The sequence below is a fragment of the Rattus norvegicus genome, chromosome 5 (assembly GCF_036323735.1).
Source record: "Rattus norvegicus strain BN/NHsdMcwi chromosome 5, GRCr8, whole genome shotgun sequence".
NCBI lineage: Eukaryota > Metazoa > Chordata > Mammalia > Rodentia > Muridae > Rattus > Rattus norvegicus.
In genome coordinates, this window is record NC_086023.1 from 142,837,058 (window position 1) to 142,850,700 (window position 13,643).

A 13,643-nucleotide genomic window follows, 5' to 3' on the forward strand; every position below is an offset into this window, starting at 1 on the left:
GGGCAGAGCCTCAGGTTTGCCACCTTGGGTGTTCTGGGAACATGGTGGCCTTGACCACGGACACCAGCAATCCAAGGGTTAGGACTTCTTCACTGGGTCAAGTGCAGCTCTCTGTCATCACTTCTAAAAGTCATGCATGCTGGCTGTGAACCCCTGGCCCTGATGTGTATAGAGTCACAGCTGGGAGGCAGGAAGAACAGGGTCTGCAAGGCTGAGACTTTGGGGAGTTGCATCCATGAGGGACAGTTGAGATTCCAGTGGCCGGCGGATGGAGGTACACAGGTCTATCCCACAGATGGTGAAACCGAGATCCACGTGGAAAAACAAAAGCCATCCAAGTCTCCCTCCTACAAGAGGGAGCCTTCTGGTTCTGCTTTGGTTTTAGCCTTGTTCTTGGAGGCACAGCAGGGATTGAGGCAGGGATGGGGCAGGGAGAAGTTGTGAGAGTGAGTGAGGCTCAGGTGAGGAAGGAGGCTGGGGCCCCGGGTCCTAGGAAAGTGCAGGGCAGCCTTCGGGGTGAAGGCAAGGTTTCATCCTAGTGAAGATGTGCTGGATGGGGGAGGCCTGGTGGGGGTGGAAGGAGAATTCGAGAGTGTAGGGATGAGTGTGACCAGAATCCATTATATACACGTATGAAACTATTAAAGAACAAATTAACAAAGAAGGAAAAGTCCATGCCTTAGTTAGGGTTACTATTGCTGTGATGAAACACCATGACCAAAACTGAGTTGGAGGAGAAAGGGTTTATCTGGCTGAGGTTCTACCTCATAGTCTGTCACTGGAGGAAGTCAGGACAGGAAGCAAACAGGGCAGGAACCTGGAGGCAGGAGCTGATGGTGAGGCCCACAGAGGGGTGCTGCTGACTGGCTTACTCAGCCTCCCTTCTTACAGAGTCCAGGACCACCAGCCCAGGGGCGGTGCCGCCCACAGTGGGCTGGGCCCTCTCCCATCAATCACTAAGAAAATGCTCTACAGGCTTGTCTCCAGCACGGTCTTACAGAGACGGGTTCTCAATTTTCTCCCCCCTCCCTCATGATTCTAGCTTGTGGCAAATTGGCATAAAGCTAGCCAGGACAGTCCAGGAAACTGCCAGAGCCAGGGAGAACCTAAGAAGACACAAGAATCAAGTAAGTAAATGTGATTTTGAAGAAAAAAAATGGAACATGAGGGGAAACCAAGGAAACTGTTAGCAACAGTTTGCCGATATCAAGCCAGTGACTGTAACAATGTATCAATAGATTATGTAACTGGATCAACCCAGTAGGCAGAACATGGGAACACAGTCTCTTTGCTGTTTTCCTATAAATTTGAGACTGTTATAAAAGGGGTAGGGTGGGGGCTAGAGGTGTAGCTCGGTTGGTAGAGTGCCTAGATGAAGCTTTGGGTTTGATCCCTAGAACCACTTAAACTGGGAGTGTTAGTACCCACATTCCTGAAATCTCAGCATTCTAGAGGCAGAGGCAGGAGAATCAAGTCAAGTTCTTCCTTAGTAACGTAAAGATCTAGGGGCTATCCTGGGATACAGTGTGAGACCCTGTCTTTAGAAAGGGCAGGGACTTGGTGTGAAGACCAAATTTCAGGTCACACTTGATATCTAAGATTCCTGAGGGACTCCGTGCTGTGAGACAGGAGGGCACCAACCATTCTATGCATCTGAACTGCCCAACAGGCTTAGCTTCCTGATAACTGGTGTGCTAGAGGAAACTCTGCAGAGAACGTGCCAAGCAGGGTGCTGAGCTACCTCAGGGCACCTCCGGACAGATCCTTGTTCCCTTGGAGCTCGCTGTGAAAGCATGCATATCTCTTTCTGTCTCTGTCTCTGTCTCTCTGTCTCTGTGTGTCTGTCTCTGTCTCCTCTCTCTCTCTCTCTCTCTCTCTCTCTCTCTCTCTCTCTCTCTCTCTCAGAGACATCACAACAGCTCTTACATGACAGTGGTGACAGCTGCTACCACGGATTGAGCTCCACCTTTGGACCTGGCTGATTTAAGAGCTTCACTTTGATAACCCTCTTGGCTGGCCATCCAAAGAGGGCATCCCTGATTCTCTCAGAGGCCACTCAGCTGAGAAGCAGTAGGGCTGACCCTAGACCTGGGCTGTCTTCAGTAGCCACATGAATATTCCCTTCTGAATGGTACGGGATTGCTTCTCGGCCTTTTGGCTAAGATCAAGTGTAGTATCTGAATGGCAAGGAACCCATGGAGGGACTGAAGTGGCCAACACTGAGGGACTCACAAACTACACCCTCTCCCCTGTATTGTGTTCCCCAAGGAACCAGAAGGGGAGCTGATTAGGATCCCAACTCCCAGTCCAAGCCAGTGCAACTGTCAGGATGTCATAACCATTGAGGCCCAGAGCTGCCATCTTGAGTGGTACTGCCACTCACCAAGTGGCGTAGGTACCAGTTCTGAGCTATGAGACTATTCAGTTCTGTCTTTACCTTCAGCCCTTAGTGGTAGTGCTGGGGGATGCAGACCCCAAAGGACCTTCACACTGCCATCTCTGAGTAACATTTCCTTAGTCTGGCTGTGTGGGTCCATGGGTAGTTCCTACAATGTCTTACCAAACCAGAAGGGATCACTCTGCTGAAGGTCTGGACCAAGAAATGGCCCCTCTCATGTCTGTCTTTCCCTCTCTGTCAGCTTCTGCCTCCATAGGCCACCAAAGGAGGTGACTGGGGACTGTGCCTGTGCCCGTGGTTCCTTGGGGTTGCCGGCCCCATTGGGAACCTGAATATGGCATATGGGGTCCCTCTCTATATATCATGCAGCTCTCCATGGGTCTCACGTGCCTCTCTAATTAGGGTGGCATCTGAGGAGACCCCGCTAGTCCACCAACACTGTCTATGGCTGTTCCTACAGTCTCACCAGAAGCTGGTCCCACACATCTGTTGCATGCATGAGTAACTGACACTGGAGAGGTCGGGTGACTGCCACTCCACTGAAACCTGGATGAGAAGCAGATGTTTCAGTACTAGGTATGGGGCAAGGTGGAGGCAGGAGGAATCAGGAGTTCAAGGCTCCATTGGGCAACATTTTGAGTTGGAGGCCAGCCTGAACTCTGTGAGATCTGCTCTCAAAACCAAACCAGACAAAACAAAAAGCATGGCTGTACTTTAGAGTCTGGAGCTCAGATTAGGAACATCTGCTGTCCTGTTGTCTCCTAGTCCTGTCCCTTCTCTCTCTTCAAAAAGGTCAAGTTCACTCCAAGGGCATGCAGACACTGGTGCCACCGACAAGCCTGAATCCTAGTGCTAGCAATGCAGGGGTCAGGGTACTTAGGATAAACTGAGAATGGGGTCAGGCACATAGGAATGGGGCTGGGTGAGGACTGAACCAGAGGTCAAAGGTACAGAGAGTAAGGGTTGTCCAGCTTAGCAATGGGCCTGGGGGCTTGGCAGTATTTCTAGAGATCTCTTAAGGGGGCCTTATAGGGGTGAGGCAAAAGGGGAGGATGGTATCAGTAACTCCTGTCCTCTTTCCTCTCCTGCCTTGAGGCACACATTGCCTTGTGAGCTAACTGAGGTCACACAAATAAAGGTGAGCAGTCAGAAGCAACCCCACATTCACCCTCTCTACTCTCTCCCCCTCCCCAAGTCCTGGCTCAGCCACATAGAATCTTCCCTTCCAGGTTAGCCAAGGCCTCTGTCCTGTAAGGCAGGAGCCTTCCAGAGCAGGAAGCCAAAGCCACTGGCAATAGGGAGAGTGGTCAGGGGACTGACCCTGGCTGTAGAAAAATATCTGTATCTAACCATGCTCTCAGGATGAGAGCCAGCGCCCGGGCTCTGTGCCTACTTGTCCTTTCTTTTTTTCTTTCTTTCTTTTTTCTTTTCTTTTTTTTTTTTTTTTCGGAGCTGGGGACCGAACCCAGGGCCTTGCGTCTGCTAGGCAAGCGCTCTATCACTGAGCTAAATCCCCAACCCCCCTCTACTTGTCTTTTCTGTGTGACCTTGAATGTTCTGGACTTTACTTGAAGGTTTTTCTTGGCGGTTGTGCTCTCTCTACAGCCTCCACCGTCAGGAGCACCCCGGGCTTCTTACAAGTCTGCTTGTCCATTTAGGAGTCTATACTCCCCCCAACCCCCCATGAACCTAGACACCCTTCCCCAGGGTTCGGGACCTGACAGTGTAGGTGCTCAATTTTCATGCTCCAAATAGGGAGCCCAGACTTTTCCACTCTGGTGGTCATGGCCTTCCGGCTATGTGGAGCAGCCCTTTCTATCCACAGGTCTCGTTAAGATGTGCCTTTGAGCTTTGGGCCTGGGGGCTGAGACTGTTTTTAACCAGTTTCCAGGTTAGAAGCTACTGATGGCGGACCTCACTCTGAGTTACATGTTCCTGAGGTTGGGCTGCCACCTTTCAACTGCTGTAGACTACAGGCCTTGACTCCTCCACTTAGAACAACAGGGACAGCCACCCCTTTATCACAGAAGTCCTGTCTTTGTGAACAATGTCATTCAATGGGAGTCAGCCAAGACTGCAAATGAAGCTGGAAGGGAGGTGGGAAGACGTGGGCTTGTCAGTGCGGTTGCATGGCTAGGCACCCATTGGGCTGCTCAGACCCTATCTTGACTGTGTGTCCCTGAGCAAGTCATGAGCCTCAGTCATTCTACCTCCTGAGTAGCGATGAATTATCTACACGGTGTTTCCTATCAGAGGAAGAGGCCTTAAGAATTCACTCCTCAGAGGCAATGTTTAAGGATTCATTAGGAACCAGTGTGTACGGATATAAAGTTGTGCACAAGTGCAAAGACCCTATGGCAGAATGGTTGGTTTTCTGGGGGTGGGGATTGTGGAAGGCCACAGTGGTTGGAGAAGTGAGTGGAGGATGAGGTCAGAGACATGGGGGAGGGGCCTGCCAGGTGGAAGTCACTGTTACTGTTCAAATGCTGAACTAAGACCCACGGGCATTGGTATGGGTCTGGGTAGAGGTGCAATCTAACGGCCTCTTCAGGAGCCCACATGCTGTGGTACAGGACAGGCTTGTAAGGAGGCAGGAGGAAGAGCTGAAGCTACATCACCAGGCTGGCCCTGAGCCAGGCTCATAAACCCGGAACTCCAGCCAATAAGAATAGCAGGAGAAGTGCCTCCCCACTGTTCCAGAAGCTTCTTAATCCACCAGGGCTTCCAGGAAAAAGCAGAGATGCCCAGAGGGGAGCTTTTGAGGGATGCTATTTTGCATCTTAATTGCATGCTAAGCAGGCCCGTGGGCAGGGCCAGCTGCAGAACATTAGTTGCCACCAAACCTCGGTGACTCAGGCCACGGGGCCTTAAAATATTCATTTCCCCCTGCCTGTGGAATTCAGGCCTGTGAGGCAGGATGCAGCACTAGGAAGTGCACATAGGGACCTGCTGGAGGTGGCCGGGTGGAGGGTAGGAATGATGGGCAGAGGTCCTGAGGCCTCGCTTTGCTCCCTGGGTCCATTCCATCACAGCCCCAGGTGGGTCCTACATCCTCCTCAAAGGCTTTGCCACTTGGGTTCACAGCCTGCTGCCTGGGGGGCTCCGGTCCCCTCTGGGTCCACCTGAGGACAGAATCTGACTTCTAGTTAGGGCACAGGAGTGTGGGAATTCTTGAAGCACTTTCCAAGATGGGGGTGTGTGGTGGGGTTGGGACACAGTGGGTGAGTGATCTGGAAGACAGTGGGGTTGTGCTAAATCCACCCTTTCCGGACAGTTTTTGGAAGCTCTCTGACCTTTGTAGAAAGAACCCGGCCCATATACCGGCTGCTCAGAGCACCCATCCATGCTTAATGAAAGTGACTCTTACCCTGCACTAGCCCAGTACCAACTTCTTCAGTACCAAGCAGATGTAGCAGTTATCAGCGCCCTCCATGGGACACAGGACCCAGGGGAAGTTGGCTGAGGACCCCCCAGGCTCTGGAATACAGGAAGGACTGGGACTGGGGAGGAGAGGCAGGGAAGTGGGGCGGGGTATGCTGTCTTTTCCTCCTGACAGATGGCTTCTGCATTGCAGTGAAGGACTTGACTGATGGGTGACTCAGGTCAAGGAAGTTTATCACAAGGTGAAAGGCAGTAGATGCTGTTTGCAGCTGGCTCTGCTGAGTAGCCCAGCTTGCTGGGGCGGGACTGCTTAAGCAGTTGGACAAATGGTTAAACTTACTGAGCGTCCTCCTGCCTGAGGGATCCATAGCTCTAAACCTAAAGCCAGGCTGTCATTGTTTATCCATAGCTCTCCTTCCAGATGCCTTGGGGACAAGAAGGGCGGACCAGCCACCTCTACTCACCCCACTGCTTTGCCTGAGCCAAGGATCCTGTGGCTGAAGAACACAAGGCAGATCTTGGGAAGAACTTCCAAAAGGAATATCTGAGGCAGGGAGGCCTGCCACAGGAGGGGCGAACCAGGACATGTGGAGAATGGGCTAGGGTAGATGGAGGGAGGCAGAGGGGCGCACAGTTTTGGAAACCTTAAAGGCCCTCATGAGGGTAGGAGTCGAGTGGTTGGATGAAGTGTTGGGGATTGAGGGTTTGGAAGGGGGAGGAGGCAGGGAGCCTGGTTTCTCTGTAGAGGACTTAGCTTTTAGCTCTCTGCCTCAGTTTCAGTGTGTTTTGTATGCTGCCATTGTTTCCAGGCAAGGAAGAAGGCCACGTACCCATCCACAGTGGCTTAGGTGTCACCAGAATGCCTCAGTTTTACTGGCTTTTGCCAAGAGCCACAGAATTCTCAGAATCCTGCGAAGCCCCAGACTGGATTTGGAACAGACAGATGTGTGGGGCAGAAGGTATCCCTCCCCCACCCTCACAGTTAGCCCCAGAAGTGAGTCTGGGTACTTAGTGTACAAGGAGGAGGTCTTGGACAGGTTAGACAAGCTTCACTTCTACCCTGGGCTCCTCAACTGCTCACTGTATGCCACAGGCAAGCACAGGAATCTCTGGATTCCCTCATCTACAAACTAAGTGATGCTCACATGGGTCACCTAACGCCGGAGAATAAACTCCTCAACACTCAGCCGCTCACATACACACAGGCACACACAGTGGTTACCTTAACCCCTGTGAACTGGGGTTTGGGCTCAACTCGGGCAACCTCCCCCCCACCAAGAATCTCACAGAGCTGCTATCTCAGTGGAAGGCCATACTAGAGAACGGTCCACTTCTAAATTCATGTGTATGGGGTGGGGATTCAGCTTCTCAGAGGCTGTGAGGTGGGTCTGGCTGAAGTGGCCAGAGCTGCCTTCCATTCTGGTGACACAGACCTCTCCAGCCAGCCCTATGAGAATGAGAACAGGAAGTATTAGTTAGAGAAATAGGGGTGGGAAGCAGGAGGAAGGGAGGGAAGGAGGGGAAAAGGAGGGAGAGAATGAGAGAGACTTCCACATGTACACAGACACTGTAGTCTTTTAAAACCCAGTCATGGAAGAGACAAGCAGTCTCCTTTGCCCTCTTCTCCTCATCACACCATCATACCCAGTCACTCAGAGGACCCAGGGGAGGAACGCAGGGCGTGAGTGAGGATCCCTGGCAGCCGGAGTAGAGTGCCATTGGTTTTATAGGAAACTACGGAAGGTTGCGTGCTCCATCCACTGATGCTCTCTCTGTGGATGTGGTAGCTCAGAGCTAGGATGGACCAAGACAACATGGAGCCACTTCCTCTTGTCTTCAGCACCCCTGGGAGAGTCACTTACCACTTCCCTATTTCAGATCTAGTCCACCACCTCCCCTCCCTTGAGTCCCACTGAACGTCACCTTGTTCTTTCACCCTAGGCAGATCTACAGTCTTTGAAGTTTACAGATTTCTTAGAAATGGCAATGAAAGGCATGTATGTGATATATATACCTGGAAAGAAAAAATGTGAAGTTTACCTCTCTGGCAAATAAACAGAGCTGTGACTGGTATTTCAGGATTGACGCAGTTCTTTTATGTATTTTTGACAGTTCTAGCTTGTTCCTGACAGCTACAAGCTTTCTCTCCCTCCAAAAAAAAAAAAAAAAATTGGGGGAGGGAGTCATGTGACACCTTCCTACACACAGAGTGCATGGCTCACGTTAAAGATGAGTAGATTATGATTCAGGCTGGCTAGGGCTCTGGTCCAAGGTCATAGAAAATGTGGAACCAGGATGTGAGAGACTGTGCATGATCTTTGCAATTCATTCATTCATTCATTCATTCATTCATTCATGCATGCATTCATTCATGCATTCATTCATTCATGCATTCATTCATTCTTCATTCATTCATTCATTCATGCATTCATTCATTCATGCATTCATTCATTCATTCATGCATGCATGTATGCATGCATGCACTCATTAGAGACATAGCTTTCAATCCTGGTGGCGAGCCAGACTCTGAAACTAGGTACTGGGGTCACAGCAATGAGCAGGCCCTTGAATCAGCTCAAAAGACCTTTAGTGTCCACCATCTTCTACATCTCCCAACAGGCTGTGATTTTTCTCTAAGTCAAAATCCACTTTCCAAGCATCTCTTCTCCGCTTCTGGCTTCCGTTGCTAGAAAGGGCTAGATGGGGCTGTATCTAGGGGGAGGTTCTGGAAGCATTGATTTGAGTGGAGGGTAATAGAAGTGACCTGAGATTCCATGAGAGAAGGATCTGATAAGATACAGAGGTTGGGTAGTGGGTGGCTAAATAGCAGCTTCTGTGGGAAATGGGGACCTGTCCCCTGGGGTACTTCTCCACTTGGCCAGAACCCTGTCTCTCCCCTCCATGGCCCTTCAGGAGTTAAACCCTGGCTGCTGCCTTCCTGCCCAGTGAGCCAGGTGATGGGATTGTGCTTAATGGTAATTTGCAAGAGTTTGGTCAACTAGAAATACGTAAGGAGATGGAAATATGAAAATGCCCTGGGAGTTTGTACAATTGATACATTGTAGCTCAGCCATCTATTAACTCCGTTGCAGGGGAGATGGCAGAAAGAATTATAACCAGCCTCGCAGTTGTGATCTAAACCTTTGCACAGGAGAAGTTGAGGGAGTCAGCTGTGTCTCCAGGGATATCGCATACTGCACTGTCCAGGGCAATTGTTTAGTTTAGGACATTCATGTTCAGGTATTCTCCTAACATTGGACACAGGGGACTGAGTCTCCATCCTACAAGCTCCCTGTATAGCCCATGAATACTCAAGCCTGGGAAGGAGACCCACTGGGAAGGAAAGAAGGCAGCAGAGGAATGGGTTGAAAGAGGAGAACCAGCTTAGGGAATTCAAGGTAAACAATTGGTGCCTTAACTTGTAGAGAAGTTTTAATCCAGCAACTTGGCTACTCTGGCAAGGGATCACACCCGAAGACCTTGTAGGCCTATATGATCTGGCTGGAATGCTGACACACCTTTAATCTGTAACAATGAAGGAACAGTTAGTTTGTAGAAGGAAGTAGCTATATTTGAAAGTGAAGTCTAATTGAGGGGCAGACAAAATGATGAATCAGGGAAAGATTTGACAGAATGAGCTGTGGATAGGATATGCTCAGCTCTCATGAGAATACACAGGAAGGAGAGGTTACTTTAGAGAAGTGTGGAGAGAGCAGTGCTGTGTTTGTTTGGCAGTTTTACTGGCACAGTTTTACAGACAGAGGGAAGAAGCTAGACACTGGTGAAGACAGAACAAACCAGAACGTGACAAGGAGCCAGAAGATTAGAACATATTGCCAAAGTTGGTTCAAGGCCAAGCAAAGCAAATCAGTCAGAAGGTGAGAGGATTGAATGTGTCAGATTAGCAGATTAGATTGTACAGAGGCTAGAAGCTTCCAAGCCTAGGCCTAGGGACCATCAGAACAGAGAAACACTCTGGACTCAGCCCAAGCTGTGTATTCACAGAGCTTGGGTATAGCTCTTATGTCATCCATTCTTCTGAGGAAATGAGAGTGGGCTGTGAGTCACCCACCCCTCTGTTCTACCACATCCCATTCTGCTTAGTAGCTGTGTATTTTGGGAAGATGACCTAACTGTTCTGAGCTTCAAATGTCTCACCTTCAAAGAGAGTCTAACTGTCTCTGCCACAGGACTGCCTGAGGTGAAGGGCACCAGAGCTCCTCCTCGTCAGCTGTAGAATGTTCTATGTGTGTGAAATGTCATGACTGCGACAGGAACATGCTGTATCCTCCCTTGGATCAAGCATCTTTGTGATTCAAGGGCATCCCATTTATGGTTTGCCATTCAGGCCCAAACGTGGGGAGATGGTGGCTCTGATGGAAAAGGGCTGTAATGTTTGGATAAAAATTGACTGGCGCTTAGGGGGAAGCAGACACACTGTGACTTGCTGGTTGTGTGCTAATGAGTGAGTTCACCCTGGAGGAGACTCAGAATCCACTACAAAGGATCTGGTCTCAGCCAGTGTCAGGGTTTGAATGAGAATGGACCCCCCCCACCAGGTGCATGTTTGAACACTTGGTCCCCAGTTGGTGGAATTATTTGGGAAGGATTAAGAGGTGTGGTCTTGTTGGAGGAAGTGTGTTACTAGGGCAGTCTTTGAAATGTTGAAAGACTTAGGCCTTTCTCAGAGTGCTCTCTGCCTCCTGGTTGTAGTTCCAGATGCGAGCTTCTATCTGTTGCTCAGTATGTCTGCTATCATAGACTCTAACGCTGTAGACCCCAACTAAACTCTTTATAAGTTGCCTTGGCCTGGTCTTATCGCAGCAATAGAAAAGTAACAAGTACAGCAGACTTCAGAGTCCACTTGCTTCTTTCTCCCCCAAGGACCACTATGCATTCCTAGACAGAAGGGCTTTTGGTTCTGGTTCTAAAATTCAAGAACAAAATCCCAATGCTGGCTCTCAGCCCTGTTCCTCCAGGTGCCTCCTTCCTGGCAAGTTTCCTCAAAACTCCTTGTAGGTCCTCCTTCCAGTGTTCCTTCCTGGTGGGACCTTGCCTCTCTCAGGCACCTGGCAACTGGCCTTGGTACACTCAGGAGGGGCTCTCCTGGGGGCTCTGTCTGCACTCCCTTCCACAGGGAGGGTCCTGGGGTTATAGGGGATTCCTTTGAAAGAGGGTCAGCAAACAAATGAAGTTGCTTGCAAATTGTTTCCACTTCTGAGGGTGTCATTGACTACCCTGCCTCTTGGCAACTCTGCACCCCCTCTGTAAAGGTCCCCACAGTTCCTGGCCCATTCCATCCCTCCAGCCCACCTCAGCCAGCCCTGCTGATAGACCACCACCAGCAGATGAACCCTCCATAGTCACACGATGCGAGCAGACCCCTTTCTCCCTGTAGCGTGCCCCCCAAGCCTGGATCTTCAGTTTTGTACCCTATCACCCTAGCGTTTCTAGAAACTACTGATGCCTGCTCTGGATCAACAGAATGAGAATTCCAGAGGAGGCCCCTGGGAATAGAAAAGTAAAATCCTTCAGGTGATTCAAGAAGTGTTGAGGACCGCGAGCCCTTGCTTCATCTTTGCCTTCTCAGCCTGCCCAGCCCTTGATTGTCCCCTAGTGAGATTCAGTTCTCTGGCTTCTCTTCATTCTTGTCACTGTGACCTTCACATTCTCAGCTGGCCAATGTCACTTGGGAAATATGACTTCTCCACTGACCTGGGCTGTCTAGGTCAGACGATCAGCTCCTGCTTTGTTCACGATGTTGTGCACCCAGTAACACGATTACAAATCCAATAAACCCCTTCTATTCACAGTTGTCATATTTAAGGCCAACCAACCTGTTCCATCCAGTAACACCCCCATTCTTCTACTTTGCTTCGGGTAACCTACCAAGGCCCGTCTAAGTAGGTTGAAAAGTTACTTGAGTGGACACATTCGTTTAGATTCCTGTTGGACCCTGCAAGGTTCTTTACAGTTCTGAATTACTACTGACTCTTCCGTCTCCACAGGTCTGTCCTGAGGATATCTGTTCCCTTCGTTCCTGCTTTGGGATGCTTATGACAGGCATCGGACTCCCAATCGCTGACACCCGCTCCTCTTAAACATAAATATCAGATTCCATTAGAAGACCATTAGCATGGGGCACCTCTAAATAATTTTTTTCTTGGGAGAGTGAATAGTTCAGAAGGCGTGCATCAGAGCGGAGGACTTACCCATGGCTTAGTTCATTTATCCTAACTGATTTATATAAGAATCCTGGGGGAGGGGACTTGCACCCACTGACCCAAGGTGGGAGCGTCACGTGGGCCCCTGGAGTTGGGATAGGCATCAGGATGGAGAGCTGGAGCTGAGGCCACAAACAACATAATGGACCAGCCTCAGAGGTGGGCCGGCCCTGGAAGCTTTTAGAGGCTCTCAGCAGCCCTTGTAGTGCACCCAGATTACACACTGAGCTATTTCCCATCATTAAAACCCTCCTCTCTCGTCCCTCGGTACCACACGTGCTCTCAGCAGCAGGCTGAGCTTCAAAGCAACTGCCCTGCTGAAGCAGGTGCAGCCAGTGCAGCAAGCTGACCCTGGGGTGCTGGGATACATTTGGCGGCTGTTTGTTTGCTTGTTGGCCTCACAGCCATGGGAGAACTCACATCTGCTGAGCCTGTCTGTTTAGCTTCCTGCTGCCATTGGGTTGGAGGCTGGGGGTGGGCTCCACTAGGCTCCAAGATCCCTCAGAGACTCTGCCACAGTCTCCCTGTCCTCTACTCTGGGCTCAAACCCACGCTTCCTCCTCTGCCTGCCATATGTGGGCAGTAGAAATGGTCCCCCAGTGGGGAGCAGCCTGACTATGTTTGGGCCCCATATATTTTTGTCTGGAAGCAGGCACTTGGTACCCACAAAGCAAAACAGATATCAGGGCCCAACCTCTGGACCTATGATGTTATCTTTGGCTTCTTGGATATCTGGTCAATGCTATAGTCTGATGATGATGATCCTTTCTTGGGTCTGTCTGTCTATCTATCTATCTATCTATCTATCTATCTATCTATCTATCATCTGGCAACAGGATCTCTCATGTAGGCTGGGTTGGCTTTGAAGTTGCTATGTAGCTAAGGATGATCCTGAATATCTGGTCCTCCTGCCTCTTCCTCCTAAGTGCTGGGATTACAGGTGTGTACCCCATACCTGGTTTACATGTGCCTGGGGATCAACCTAGGGCTTTTGTATGCTAGGCAAACATTCTACTAACTGAGACATATTCTCCAGCTTTCATCTGCTTATCTCCTACGCTCCTGCCTGAAACCCTGCCTGATGTCTATGCTTCTCCCTCTGAACCACTACTGTCCATTCCCTGTACCTTCACCACCTCTGTCCTCCAGCCTGTACAGGCCTCTATTTTTCCACCCTCACTCTTACTTCCTCCCTGAACCTGTCACTGGCTGGCTAGAGCTGGGCAAAGCCTGGTCTGAAGTTCCCACATAGGCCCCTGTCTCACTCCCACAGGTGTCCTGGTTACTCTGCCAGGACCTACTTGGAAACAGTCCCCATCTGTTCTGCTCATTCTATCTGTCCAGAGCACTCACACATCCAGTCCTTATTCAGTCCTTGCAAGCTGTGTGTCTGTTCTTGACGCTGAGTCCTGTTCCCTGTGTTCATGGTAAAAGCTTATGAACAAAAGAAGTCATGATGTACCCCATCTTCCGGTGTAACAGACTCTTGGGTGGTACACCAAGGCCACTACTCTGGGACCTGGAAATACCGCATTCTGGTTTTGCCCCTCCCTCTTCTGTCTGCCATGGTCCTAACTTCCAACAAGCCTACCGAATGGAGCATATGTTTAGGCTCCTTAGCATGTACCTGTGTGACCCTT

The 13,643-nt window shown here is 50.2% G+C and overlaps 1 long non-coding RNA gene and 1 pseudogene across 1 annotated transcript in view; both read left to right on the top strand.

Annotated features, from left to right (window-relative positions):
* LOC134487085 (uncharacterized) overlaps positions 1 to 13,643 on the top strand; it is a 34,727-nt gene that overhangs the window by 17,939 nt on the left and 3,145 nt on the right. The window lies entirely within an intron of this gene.
* On the top strand, positions 2,139 to 2,197 carry LOC120103362 (U2 spliceosomal RNA; annotated as a pseudogene).